Source organism: Harpia harpyja, chromosome Z, assembly GCF_026419915.1.
Source record: "Harpia harpyja isolate bHarHar1 chromosome Z, bHarHar1 primary haplotype, whole genome shotgun sequence".
NCBI classification, from domain to species: Eukaryota; Metazoa; Chordata; class Aves; order Accipitriformes; family Accipitridae; genus Harpia; species Harpia harpyja.
Window position 1 is genome coordinate 78,426,271 of NC_068969.1, and position 14,339 is coordinate 78,440,609.

Sequence of the window (14,339 nt, forward strand, 5' to 3'; positions counted from 1 at the left end):
CCAGTGGGAGTGACCCATGCTTGCCTGTGCTGTGTGCTGGTGATTATATGACAGCGATAATATTGCAACCTATCAGGAGAAGATATATGTTCGTGTTTGTTACACAAAAGAAAAGCCACCACAGCATGGGAGGGAGGACAGAATCTGCACAGCGTGATGTGGGGGAAATCCATCCTGGATCCCTCTGATGCTGCACAAAAGCAGGGTACCCTGTGTCTGAAGGGACATAAGATTTACACATTGTTTATATTCTTCTTTTTATTCTACTTCATTAAAACAATTGTTTTATTAAGCCCTGTGTTGTTGGGCCTTTCTTGCAGAGATCCAGAAACAGCCCTGCACCATTTATTTCTCTTTTTCACCTCCCCACCCAGCCAAGTACAGAAAAGCAACCCCTCTTTCACTTAGGGCAGTACTGGAAAATATCAGTCCATGTATGTTACTCAAAGTTGGCATAATACATCAGATCTCCCACAGGAGTGCCTGAAAAGCCATGTGTTCAGATCCCATGTTTCAGTAGTTTCTTGGGAATAACATATAGGGTACTTTTATGAAGGTGGCATACAGAAAGACTGCCCAGAGGTAAATCCTGTGAAAAATAGATGACTTGCTGAAAAATGGAAAAATGTTCTGCTGATCCTAGTAACTCTGCTATAAAAAAAGAAATCCACAAAGATAAACAATGTACAGCAAAAACGTCACTGAATGAAAATTCAGAAATAACAGAATTTCTGCCAGTTTCACAGAAAGTTGACAAAATTGCACCCTATCAAAAAAGAGATATGGTGAAATCTGAGTGGATGTTGAAAGCTTGATGACAAAGAAGGAGCAAAGTAAGGACAAGAATCTAATGCTGTGCATGTTAATAATATTGAAAGGAGCTTTGGCTCTGTGGTCCTACACTAGCATTAATTTGTTTGGATATGCTGGAAGAGAAGTGTTGATACCGTCGCAGAAGTAACTGGAATACAATTTAGATCAGGTCAGAACAGCAGCAGTTTATTACTGTCGCTATAGGAGAGAATGTAGAGCAGCAGAGGGACCATCCCTGTTGATGCAAACTCTGCCCAAATGGGGCAGTTACAGAGTTGATATAACTGCAGGTTTTACAACTCCTTCTTCAGATAAGCAGGATATGGTAGATAACAACAGCAATTTAAATCCTTAAGATAAGGAGGCTCTATACAGTACATCATTTTATAAATAATTCACTCCTTTTAGGAATAATCCACTCCTCTGTAATTAAATCTTGCTGACTGGCAAGACCCTTAGCTGCAAATGTGTCTTAACTAGGGAGGCCTGCAGAGGTCTGTGAGACATTAACTATTTTTCTTCCACAATACTGGATTCTTTTTTTCCTCCTTTCTAAAAGTAGCAATATCAGAGAATATAGCATGAAATTATTTTAGATAGATACTTTGTGCCAACAATCCTAAAGTCTGCAACATCAGCAAAATGCAAATAGGAAGCTAAGGACCACAATACCCATTTGTGCAACAACTGACGGTAAAACACTGACATTGTAAAAATGTGTGTATTATAATGAAATCAAAGATGCTGCTCATGTTATACAGTACCACATAGGTTTAATAATTTCTAATGGAAAGGAAATATATGTTTATCTAGCAAAAATATGAACACAACAGGTTATAAAACAGTTTATTGTGAAACTGTTTTTGTCTGCTATAACAACTAAACAACAAAACATCTTCAACAAAAGGAGGAAGGTGAAATGAAACTGGAATTTAAATGAAAAAAAATCAGCTGTGAAATAGTAATAGAATATAGAAAATCAAAGGAAAGGCTTGAGCAGAGCATTGCAGAGGCAAAGCCTGCGCTCTTTCAGAAAGACCCTGCAATTAGATCACCTTAAAGCAATTGTGAGACCGAGCTCTGAAATTAATGAAATCCAAGAAAGGAAACCAGCTCAGATATTAACTCAGAACTCCTGATGAATGCATGCATACATACGTACTTTTTTTTTTTTTTTTTTTTTTTTTAATGGTTATATACATAATACTGTCATTTTATTATTTTTACTTCAGGAAAGGGGACTTTCTAGGATAATTGGGACTGTTAGTAAATAAAATTTGGAAAATTTTGAAAGGTTGAAGTTAGTATAATTTGTTAGTTTCTCAGGTTACTGTCTCAGGAGGAGCTTGATTGATTGTCCTTGTGGTTTAGGTTTCCTGTGGTTAAAATACAAGCTTTTCCCAGCTTTACCAGAATCATCTTTCATCACTCCTGCCAGAGAAGCCAGCAAGAGAAGGAGTAATTCATTTCCCAGGCAGTTGTATTGTGCCAGACCTGCTTCTCACTTGTACGGTGCAATCAGCAAGTCATGTTTTTTTAACTGGATCAGAGCAGCAAAAAATCATCTAGAGGCACAATGAGAAGCCTTAATTTACCCAGTACATGTTTTGTACTTAATTTTAGCAAGCCAAGGCTGCAATCCATTTCTATTTCTATTTTCTAAATCCATTTCAATTTTTGATTCTGTAATTGCAGCTAACTGCTAACCAGTCTCTTGGAAGAAGCTTGTCTCAGGATGGCCTTGATCTGACATGGTTTGTTCATATTAAACTACTTCAAAACTCACCTGAAAAAAGTTGCCTATCAAAAATATGACAATTTGTGTAAACTCACAGTGGGTAAAATGAAAAACTGTTTCTGATGCATATTACAGATATTCATTCATACAGAAGACGCAGATGTGACCTTCCCTTATTAACTCTCACGATGAGTCATGCTCATCTCTGTGACTGAGCACTCAGACATGGTAAGTCTGCTTGTCTGCTTCAAAGTGTGTTTCCCGATCCTCAGTTTAATTGATCAGACTCTTCCAGCTGGAAAGAGATGGGAGGAGAAAACTGCTCCTGACAGACTGAGGGGTCAGTCCCTCCTTTCTGAGCAGTGAGAAGACCAGCAGCTTCTGCCTGCCCCAGTGCCTGAAGGTCACTGCTGCAGCCCAGGCTCCTCAGCAGCTTCTGGGTTTTCTGACTGCTCACTGCCTGCATCCCAGCTGAATGCATTGCACCCTTTCTCAACCCCTGTTTGCCAAAGAGACACCATGAAAAAGCATGGCAAAAAAGTGTTAATTCAACATGATATTATTTGTTGTTGATCTCTTAAACCTTCCTGATGGAGCACAGAATGAAATGCAATGCTAGAAGTCAAGGGACCAGGGCCTGAAGAAGAAAACCAATCCCTGTCACTAGCCTAGCCCCAGTCAAAGGAGTTATTTAAATGGAGAGCAGTCAGTCAAAGTGGCCCAGCTGGATTATGGTGTTTGGCTCTTCTCCCTGCTCTCCTGTCACTGTCAGAGCAGGTCCCTCAGTCAGGAACAAGGGCTAGCCAGGGGACCAGAAGCACACAGCATGATTCTCTTGGCAACAGGAAACACTGGCACCATCAACCCTCCAAAATACTTTCTGTTTCTGAAAAGCAGTTGAAGAGCACCTGCTGGGTGCATTCTTTGTGAGGCTGCTTTAAGACCAATAGTGAGGGTGGAGGGTCTTACTAGAGACAACAGGCCACAACAGAGGTACAAAAAAGAAGCTCCAATGGCAATTGCTGGGTTGAGTTTTGCACACAGGAGAATCATAGAACTGTTTAGGCTGGAAAAGACCTTTAAGATTATGGAGTCCAACTGTTAGAGAAGGAGGGAGGAAGAACATAGCCTGCTTCAACTGCAGTGCTTTCACTCAGAGGCACAGAAAAAATCCATCCATTAGTTAGATTCTATATTCACATGCATTAAAAATATCCTCTGAGGTATTTGGCTATGTGGGTGAGGAGGTGTGAGCCAGGGAGGATGGAGGAGGAGCAGCAAGCTGGGGAGAGGTCAGCAGGATTTGTCAAACACTGTAGCTACTCTTTGCATCTTGGGAATTATCCTTCTCTCACCCTTTCATTTAGGATGAATGTCCTAATCTGTAGCTGAGGAAGCTTAGAAGAAGGGATTTTAAAGCCTTTCATGAGATACACGTGACTGCAGGCACAGTGTGATTTTCGTTTTGCACAACAAGGGCGCAGGTACTATCAGAAAAGGGCAGAGCATGTTGGCTGTGTAATACATAAAGTATACAGATGATTAACATAGGGAAAATAATTAGCAATCTTTCATCATTTTACTGCTGCTGAGTGCAGCCAAGCCCCTGAGAGCAGCCCATCTCAGAAGCAATATGAAGCCAGCAGAGAGGGTAGGGTATCATGCCTGACACTTGTATTATTTCAGCTCAGCAGCAACACCCTACATAGATGGAATGGCAATTTTCCAACATTAAAGTGGTTTTAAATATGTAAAACATTTTAAAAGGTCCAGAAGGCTTTGGGCACTTGATGTTCTGGTTAGAATGGCACCTGCTGCCTTAATCCACCATGACCCTGTAACTGTGGCATCTGATCTGACTGGAGGAGAACAGCTGTGAACCAGGAGTACTGGTGCCTGCAGTTATATTTCTTCAGATGCAGGACTTTGTATTTTCCTTTGTTGAACTACATGAGGTTAATTTCTGACCATTTCTCCAGCTTGTCCAGGTCGCTCTGAATGGCAGTGCAGCCACCTAGTCTAGTCACTCCTTCCAGTTCTGGATCATCTGCAAACATGACAAGGATGGACTCTGTCCCATCATCCAGGTCACTCATGAAGATGTTAAACAGTATTGGCCCCAGTATTGACCCTGGGGTACACCACTAGTGGCTTGTCCCCAGTTGGACTTTTTGCCACTGATCACAACTTTCTGGGCCCAGTCATGCAGCCAGTTTTCAGACCACCTCGCTGTCCAGTTTTCTAGCCCATACTTTATCAGTTTGTCTACAAGGATGTTTTGGGAGACAGTGCCAAAAGCCTTACTAAAGTCAAGGTAAACAACATCCACTGTTGGAACTGCCCTCCCCTCAGACACCAAGCAAGTCACCTCCTTGTAGAAGGCCTTCACATTGGTTAAGCATGATTATCCCCTTCATAAATCATAGTGACTACTCCTGATCACCTTCTTGTCCTTCATGTGTTTGAAACTCGTGTCTAGGATCAGTTGTTCCATCACCTTTTTAGGGATTGAGATGAGGCTGACAAGCCTGTAATTCCTCAGATCTTTTTTCTTGGCTTCTTGATGACAGGATTGTCATTTGTTCTCTCCCTGTCATCATGACCATTCAAAGCATGGTCTTGCAATGATATCACACAGCTTCATCAGCACTTGGCCCCATGGATTTAGGTATGTCCAGTTTGTCTAAGTGGTCCCTAACCTAGTACTCATCCACTGAGGGTAAGTTTTCCTTGCTCCAGACTTTCCCTAGGGTCTCAGGGACCTGGTATTCCTGAAAACTGGTCTTATCAGTAAACACTGAGGAGGGACGGCACTGAGTACCTTGGCCTTTTCCATGTCATTTGTTACTAGGTCCCCTGCACCATTCAGCAGCAGGCCCATGTTTTCTCTAGTCTTCCTTTGATCCTTGATCAGGTACCTGGCCACACAAGGTCCCTAGATCATGGCTACTCCAAAGAAATACTCCTGCCCTGTGTCGCAGAATGGAAGCCCTCTGCAAAGTGTGGTGGGAAGGGACCACGCTGCTCTGATGGGTGTCAAACCCAGCAGAACCCTTTGAGGCAAATCAGACTATTTCAGGTCTTGCCTTTCATTGCTGCAGATGATTGTAACTGCTACAAAAAGCATTAGTGAGACTGTCCCATTTGCTCTTAGTGACTTGTACCTCCTCCTCTCCGGGTTGCCCCTTCTGCTCTTCCTGGCATGGAACCTCAGCGAACTCTGCAACCATGTCAGATCTTCGAGCAAAGCTTGCTGCACAGTTTCCTGAATCAATGCCTCCAGCATCAGCTTGATTTCCATGTGGACTATCCCTGACTGTCCTGTAGGATTCCCAAGGGGCTGTGATTCCTAGTAGGGAGCTAGGGCTGCTGCAGGAATGCCCAGGCTTCCTGCAAGAGGCCCTGCCTCAGGACTTGCTGCTCCTCACCCTCCTGCCCAGGCCCTGGCAGTAGGGTTGGCAGAGAAAGGGGGGCACTGGGTCCTGCAGGTGAAAAGCAGCTGGGCTGAGAGCACAATAGGTGGGAGGAAGAGGAGCATGAGGAGTTGGAGGAAGCACAGGAGAAGCAGAGCAAGCATCAGGGTGATTTGCTCCTTGGTGAAGGGCTCAGAACAGACATTTGCTCCTTCCTAGAGCTCATCTGCATGAGCAGGGGCTTTGGGCAGGTGGCGTGGATGCAGCCTGTCTCTGCATGAGCTCCCACACATGCGCAGCTGTGCACATGTCTATGGGGACAAGCCAGTCCTTACCCTGAGGAAGGTCTTCAACCTGGCTCCAAACTGTGCATAAGCCCTCCTATCCCACAGCTTCCAGTGCTACCTGCATGCCTCCCAGGGCAATCAACACTTCCCTAACGGTGCCAACTCCAGTGGATCCTCTGCCCCTGGGCTGTGTGGCCAAGCATGCAGTTACTGACTGTGGGGCTGGAAGGGGGGATACAGCCCTGAAGTTTGCTGCTCTGTCCACCACAGAGTTCGCACCTCTGCACCTTCCTTTCTGCCCCCATTTTTCACCCGTCAAAAATCAAGAGTCACAAGGCCCAGTGCCAGGCTGGCTGGGCTGCCATCCTTTAACAAAGGGGTCCCAGTAGGTCCATAGCAGTGGGACTGGTTGAAAAACTTACTCTTCCAGTTCTTCTAATCTGTCTTGCTGCTCCGCTTCTCCAAAGCAGACGTCCAGTCCTCATAGAGATCAGCTGACAGGAGTTTGGAGGGGATGTTTCAGAGCAAGTCCTGCAATGCCAAGATCTTCAGCTGAGGCTTTGGACACTTCTGCTGAAACATACCTGTGACTTTGCCTCAGGAGGAGGCAGCCTGGTTTTAGTCACCTCCTCTTGCTGTTACCATTGACACTGCCACAGCAGGCAGCTTCCAGTCTGTGTGCCAAGCAATCTTGCATTAGTCTGTTAACAGGACAGAGCTCTTCTCTGCCTTCCCTTCACTCCTAAATCTCATCACACCTCCCTGAGCAGACTGCTGCAAAAGAGCATGAAGTGAGCTTCCCAGGGGCTTGCCAGTAATCAGGGGCAGAAAAAGAGGAACAGAATAGGAGATAGAAAATTAAAATGCTAATTTTTTCTCAGCCTGAATCATGGAGTTTTGGCTTTACTGCAGCTTTAGCCAGGAGTCCCAGCCAGGTCAAACCCAGTCACTAAAGTGGGCTCTTGCAGGTTCACAAGGAGTTCATTCAACACACATGAAATATCACAATGCAACACACAGAGAACAAGTAAAGGGAAGCAAGTGGAAAAGAGTAAAGCGGTATTAACATAGAAGGAAAGCAACATGAGTTACAATACTTTAAATGCTGGGCTAAAACAGGAATCCCATGTGGATAAACATTTGACCAAGTACATTTCTGAAACTGAAGATATTGCTAAATATATGTCATAATTCTGCTGGTTTTCAGTAGAGGTAAGAGATTTGTGAAAAAATCTGACCCAGATATCAATACTGATCTATGTGAGGAGTGAATGCAGGTGCTGGTAAATGATCTGAGCAGGGCAGTTTTCTATTGGAAAACAGTGAATTCTGGCTAAATTCTATGAGCATATACTGATCTCTTCAACACATGGATAAAACTGGTGGGCAGCAAAGCAGCCAGCAAGCTTGGGCTTGGCCTGTGATTTGCCCTACAGACAAATATTATTTATTTGATTTCAAAGAATTAAAACTGATAATGCTGTTAGGATTTTAAACACAGTTTGCATCCAGTAAACACTTTCTGCTCTTGCATCAAGAGTGGATGTAATGCTGACAACCAGCACAGTCCTCTTGTATGCAGCAGACTCAAAACTAGCTTTTCCCACTTGGCAGCTTACAAGAGATGCCTCAGCAAAGTCTCCTTCCCTTCATCAGCTTTCAGGCTTTTCAGGTCAGACAGAAACCTACAAGCCCCTTAGAAGGCACCTTCCAGCAATGCTAAGACTTCTGCTCCAGGACTGCAGCCCCCCTGGCCTCAAGGTGATCATGGAGTGGCCTCTCCTGTTTCCTCCTCAGGTGGGTGCTGCACTAGAACAATGAGTCTCATCACACAGCCCATGGGAGCAGATGAGTCAGGTTTCCAAGAAGAGCCCAGGTGTTTTTTAATATTTAATCTTGTAACTATTTGAAGACATTTAAATTCCTCATTCCTTTAAAATTCATGTTGCCATGAAAAACTCTGATTACACATAGTTGGTTACAATAATTTTTCTCCTAAGCATAAAATAAAGTAGTAGGTGATCTTTTCAGTCACACTAGCTCCTATACCTATGCGGGTCTCATGCATGCAGTATAATATGCTGTAGGGGACCCTGAGTGAAACAAGCTGATTTCTCAGCTGGAAGCTGTAGAGGTACGTCAGTACTATGTTGTGCATTATCATCATCAGGAGCATCTTCAGTTTGAAACACAGTCACCTAATAAGTTAGAATTAATTTTGAGTACTTCATTCCCTGAAGCCTCATTTCAGTTTTCTTCCATTTTTCCAAATCTATTTTAGAAAACCTTAAAACTATGTTTGAAGGGCTTTCAAGTTAATGCATATTTTAAAAGTGTCAAAGGTCTTTAGTTTGCTTTGGCACTGCAGAAAAAATACATTATAGCATGGCCAAAAACTTGTACAGGGCAGTTAGTATGGTTCATAACAGCTTCTCCTTTAGCAAAGCCTACATGCAGTGCCTATGCTCCAGCGCTTGGTGGTGTCTTCTGCCAAAATAATATGTCTCCGGCTTTGTACAGCACGGTTAAAACGTATGGTGCCAGGAGTAGCTCTCAGTACAGTAAAGGTCATCGATGTTGTAAGGGAATCCCCTCTGTTTCTATCAGGTAAGCAAGCCCTGAGGTCAGCTACATCTGGCCTCTTGTCTCCACACTGGATTGTCGGTGATAAATCTTTTCCCTTCAGCGCATGTGCTGAGGACGTATCTCTCTGTGATCATCATGGGAAGGCGCAGGCCTTCTCAGCATGCTGCTGTTTCCTTCAGAAAGCACTGACAGCAACACTTCTGCTTGGCATGTGGTAGCTTTATCTGAGACTAATGATTTGAGGGAAGCTTGCTTTGCCTATGTCTCCCATAAAAGCACATACTTGGCACATTTTTCTTCATGGATCATCTCACCTTATGCAGTTCCCTTGTTCAGCACCTTCCTTTGCTGTAGTCTGTCCATCTAGTGCAGACTGCAGTAATACACATCCAAATGACAATCCATCTGCTACAGCAGCATGCTCACATCTGTATATTAATGTTGTGCCACAAGTCATGCCTCTCTCTAGGTAAGAAGGACAAGCTCTGCAGGAGGTTAAATTCTGGCATGTTGTCCTTAGATGGCCAGAAGCTCAAGGCAGAGCTCTTCTGGTTTTACAGTGTCAGCACAATTAAGTCATGGGTACTGTGCGGGACAAATATGCACTGAGTAGCATTTACATCAATCTGGTAGCTTAAAACCACCTTAAGGTTAGTGTAAGCTATCTTTTGAAGCTCCTGCGTACTGCCAATAAGCATGGAGTGGCTACAGTGCAAACAAGAATTGGATCTCTTGTATCTGCCTTTTCTTGTGTTCTTACACTTTGCAAACTCTTGCAAAGTTTGTTGAACCTGTGAGATATGGAAAGGGCATGTTGTTCTAAAGAAAACTGATTTGCTCAGAAAGAGGAAAATCTGACCTGCCTGCAGCAGAGTGTCACAAAGGACACAGAAAGTAAGATTTAACCATTAGCATAGTCCCATGTAGCACACAGGTTGGGACATGTATCACATATCCTTGCTGCCATGTAAAATGTATGTTTCTCTCTGTTCTTGTGCTCAGAGAGAAACAGGGTCAGTAAAAATCACTCTGCACCCTAGTATACAAAGGAAGTGATCCAATCTAGGTGTATATGGGCAAAAGAAAGCCTGTAGAACCATCACTCTGGACACTAGTGTTTAGTGCTTCTGTTTCCCAGGAGTTCTTCACAGTGCAGCCCCCCGCTCCAGAACAGGTAGAATGACTGTACTAGCTGAACTTCTGTCCCCATTAAGTGCTGCATCCCATAATGACTACACAGGCAAACAAGCAGTTTTGCAAAGCAATTTCTTCATTACCGAGCTCCAAGTTAAAGGTTTTCCCCCACCCCCTGGCCCTTTCTGTTGCTTCTTCCCAGAGTTTCACGGTATCTTGTAGCCCGGTTGTCTGACAGGTGTTCAGTCCTGTCCTCGAAGCCTGCGAAGGCTCCAACTGCACATTTGTGAATTTATTGTCATTAGTTAGCTCTATGACACAAGCTGCTGCTCTCTCACTTTGCTCAGTGGTTCTTTAAAGACTGATATAATGAGGAGCTTGTTCAAGAGAAGCACAACCCAAGGAAGGAGTTAGATAATTAGACAGAGGTAGAACTTCCTTCCAACCACAAACCAACTGAAAACAAATAACTTCAAGATCTGCCTTCATCTACACTAGTAATTTAAACAGGCTAGGAAACATTCCTTCTCTTTCTCTGAAAAGACAAATTCCTTTTCATTTCTGCTTTACTTCAAATTAATGGTCCCTCTTCTTCACACATACCAGGTGCATTTTCTTTAAGAGATGATCAGTTCATAGATATCTGCTTAAACCCTGGGTAATTTTCTCCATTTGTATTTTGCTCTGGTCTAATAAAAGGTGTTACCTCCATCCCTTATCTTTGTCCTCAGACATCATGCCCACACCAATGCTTTTATACTGTTTAAAATTAGACTCATATTTATATTCCAAATAAAGTTTTAATTCCTTTAAATGCTACCCTAAATATTATTTTGAAAACATGTTCTTCCCAACGCATTCAAATCTTTGAAAGTCAGAGTGATATCTTGGTTTACCAATCTGTTGAAAAAGCCTCTGTTTTCAAACTTGTAAAAGATCTAAGTCATCACTGTCAGCAAGGAAGGGTCTGGCAAAAAAAAAAAAAAAAAAGAAGACGACGACCACTTTGTTACTATTAGATAGTAAGATAAAACCTTAAATACACAGAAACTCTTTGTTGTTTCAGGCTTAAGATCAGAAAACCAGTTCAACCATCAAGGCAATAGCGCTGGTCTGAAGTCCACTGATAACAACAAAAATCCTCCCATTACTTTGGCTGAAGTGTAGTAAAGCAGAAACGAAAAGGAATTTGCCTTTTCAGAGAAAGAGAAGGAATGTGCTTCTTCACCACTTCCTAGAAGCCTGATTACTTTCCCAATTAGGGCCTAGAGAGTTACATAACCTAATCTGAAAAGATAAACAACTCAAGGTTTTGTTTCAAATAATGGAGTCCAGTGTATTAAGCTGACAATTAAAATTCTTTTGGGGCAACAAACCCATCAGTAAATTGCTGAGAAGCTTTCTCAGGTGAGCAGTGTCCTTCTCAGGAGTTCACTTATGCTGAAAAACTCACCAGGTTGATGAAACAGTCAGGTTTGTGCTACTCATCACAGGACAGCTTATGATCAAGACCTCATGAACTTGTTAGTTTAACTGCACATACATTTTCCATAGTCATCAACCTAATTAAAAACTCGTGTTCATAGCAGACTTTAATTTGTGAATGATAAAAAAGGAAAACCTTGTTTTCTTTTTTATAACCACTTCATGCCTCCATGGCCTCCCAGCATGGCTTAGCCTGGCCTGTAATAGCCCCCAGTGCATTCCCAGGGATGTCACTGGTGAACTCAATAAAGCTGTACTTGCTGAGGGGTTTTCTCATGCATGTGGTGGAGTAGAGACCCATGAAACTTGGCTTGAAGGATATAAAATATCTCTGCCATAGAAATAACTTTCAGCCTTTTGCAAAACTGGCTGAATTCAATGTAACGATTGCCAGATGAAAGACTTTGCGGCACATTTAATGGTAAAATGAAAGACAGGAACATTATGTACCTGTTAGTTTGGAAAGGAAAGAACTAAGTGGATCATCTTCCTGTTCTTCTGCATAGTTTTCTTTTTCATTATATATCACATGTTCCCCTACTGCTAAGAAAGGGTCAGGAGCAAGGTCTGATACCCAGACCTTCCCATACAGAAGATGATCTTTTATAAATTGAGGGGTGGGAGTAATTATTGGTAGAAGTATTTGAACCAGTCTTCCGAAGTATGTCCTCTGCATGGGTAGTGTAACTCTTCATGAGAAAATACTGAAATATAGACATTCTTGAGAGAAAGAACATGTCTCTGGAGAAAAAAAAATTCTCAGGCCCTCTTAGAAGGTCAGAAAAGTCATGAAAATCCAGCTATGAAAGGCAGTCCAGGATGGTCACAACAAGGCCTCAAAGGGACTTGCCTAAAACCAAGCTGAAAACCTGATCCCCTCAGTTAAATGGGTTTCTGTAGCAGAAGCTTTCCTGAGTCTTTCTTGGCTTGAAGGCTGACCAGTTCACTGAGGCCACCATGCACCCACACTGCCAAGACGTTGCTCGTGCAGGCCCAAAGGACAAGGAGTGCAGCACTGTGCTGCTTCTCTTGTGGTTTTCTGGAACCCAGAATTCAGCAGATGGGAACCAGGAGGGTTTAGCAATTGTTCACATGGAAAAAAAGCAACTGCTTGTACACTGGGACAAGTGATAAAATGCTGAGTCAGAGATTGGGAAGCTGTGGAGAGGCCAGAGTATCTGTCCTGCATAAGGATTAAATTATTGCCCCAAATTATTGGAGATATTTATCTACTCCCCTTTAAAAAGACTGTAGATTTTTATGACAAAACCCTTGAGAAAAATGTGGAAGCTGAAGTGGGAAGCATCTGAGTCCTTTCTTAGTTAACCTGCGTAAGAGGAAAGGCAAATTACTGTGGCACATGCCCAGCTTTGCAGGGGGCCAGAATTATTCTGGCCCAGCTGTCCCACGGGGTGCTACCTGCACCCACCAGCAGGGAGGGGTGGCTCTTGATGTAACCAAGAAGAGGCAGAGGCAGGACCTTGTCCCACCTGAAAATCCAAGCTCTCAGGAGCAATGAAGACGAGCTGTACCACATTAAAAAAAAAAAAAAAAATTTAGTCATTTGCATCCTGATTGCATAGTCCCATTAGAAAGGTGCCTACAAATAATTTGAGGGCTGTGGGTTGCTTGGCAATGGAAAGGAAACAAGAAAAATCTAGAAGGCACTGCATCCCAGAGCAGAGGAAGAAGTTCCCAGGAGCACTCAATGTACTCCTGCTCAGTCCTTTCCCTCAAGGGGGAAAAATGTGACACACTGGAAAATTTTTATAAGCATGTTGCATGCCCCTGTATGTCAGATCCGGGTTGTTAGAAAAAACAATCAAGAAAGACAAAGACCAACCACATTCAGTTTAAATCAGGGTGAACAGATGAGCCTTTACTGCCTTAGATGTCTGCCAATATTGGGGGGAGAAAGAGAGAGAAGGAAAGGAAGAAAGAAAGAAAACATTGAAAAAACCTTGGATCGGGAAAGGAAGAATCTTGTATGACAAAATGACTTGAAAACTACACAGAAAAGGATGAAGCATTAGTGCTGTTTCCACACTTGAGATAGAATGAATCCCTGTCCTGATGAAGAATTAGACATCGGCTAGCTATTGCGGTGCTTGAACAACAGCTGACACCAGCTGGACTATAGAGACACCCCATGCTGGAAAACTGTAACCTGGGGCTTCATTCTGGGACAGGGAGTTGCTGTTTCTCTAACAAGTGTGGGCAGGAACATGTTTCTAGTGGCACCGGCTAGAGCTCTGCTCTGACATGGAAAAATTGACTATACTAACACTTATCTTTTGCAGATTGTAGCCAGAGGAAAATATACTCAGCTGACAAATAGGCAGTTCATTCTCTTTTTTGTCATAAATATTTAGCAGAGAGAGAAAGCATTGTGTATACGCAATACGATCAGTCGATCTTGAGAAATACTATTGTTCTCAAAAGCCCAAGAGTGTTTAGAGAACTGTGTTTGTATTCTTACACCCTTTGTACACACGTGACATTTCCTGCTTTTGCAATGTAACAGCAGTATGAGGAAACATTGAGAACACTACAAGAAAAGTCGTCCCCTCACATTACCTCAAAACTCATGAGAATTTCTATGCTAAAAAGGTGAGAGAGCAAAAAAGTGGATAAACTTGAATATTGTGATGACAAAACAAGTTATTTTTCCACAGAAAATGTTACCAATAATTTTAAAACAGAATGTATTGAAATGAAAGATACATGGCTACCCTCCTCCTTCTCACTTCTTGCTGCCTACCCATCCAGCAAACAGCTAAGGCAGCATTCCAGGACTCAACCAGGAACTCAAGAGAAGGGTCACGTGCAGTGACACACTGCACAGAGATATTTCTTTAGTTTCCTTGTCTCCAGACTCTCTTA

At 42.9% G+C, this 14,339-nt stretch overlaps 1 long non-coding RNA gene across 1 annotated transcript in view; it reads left to right on the forward strand.

Annotated features, from left to right (window-relative positions):
* Positions 1-2,692: 2,692 nt before the first annotated feature.
* The window catches only part of LOC128137862 (uncharacterized), a 32,103-nt gene continuing 20,456 nt past the window's right edge, over positions 2,693-14,339 (forward strand). Inside the window, exons 1-2 of the long non-coding RNA XR_008233889.1 lie at positions 2,693-2,779; positions 7,915-8,048. This is a non-coding gene — a long non-coding RNA (uncharacterized LOC128137862). The remainder of the gene's footprint in view (positions 2,780-7,914; positions 8,049-14,339) is intronic.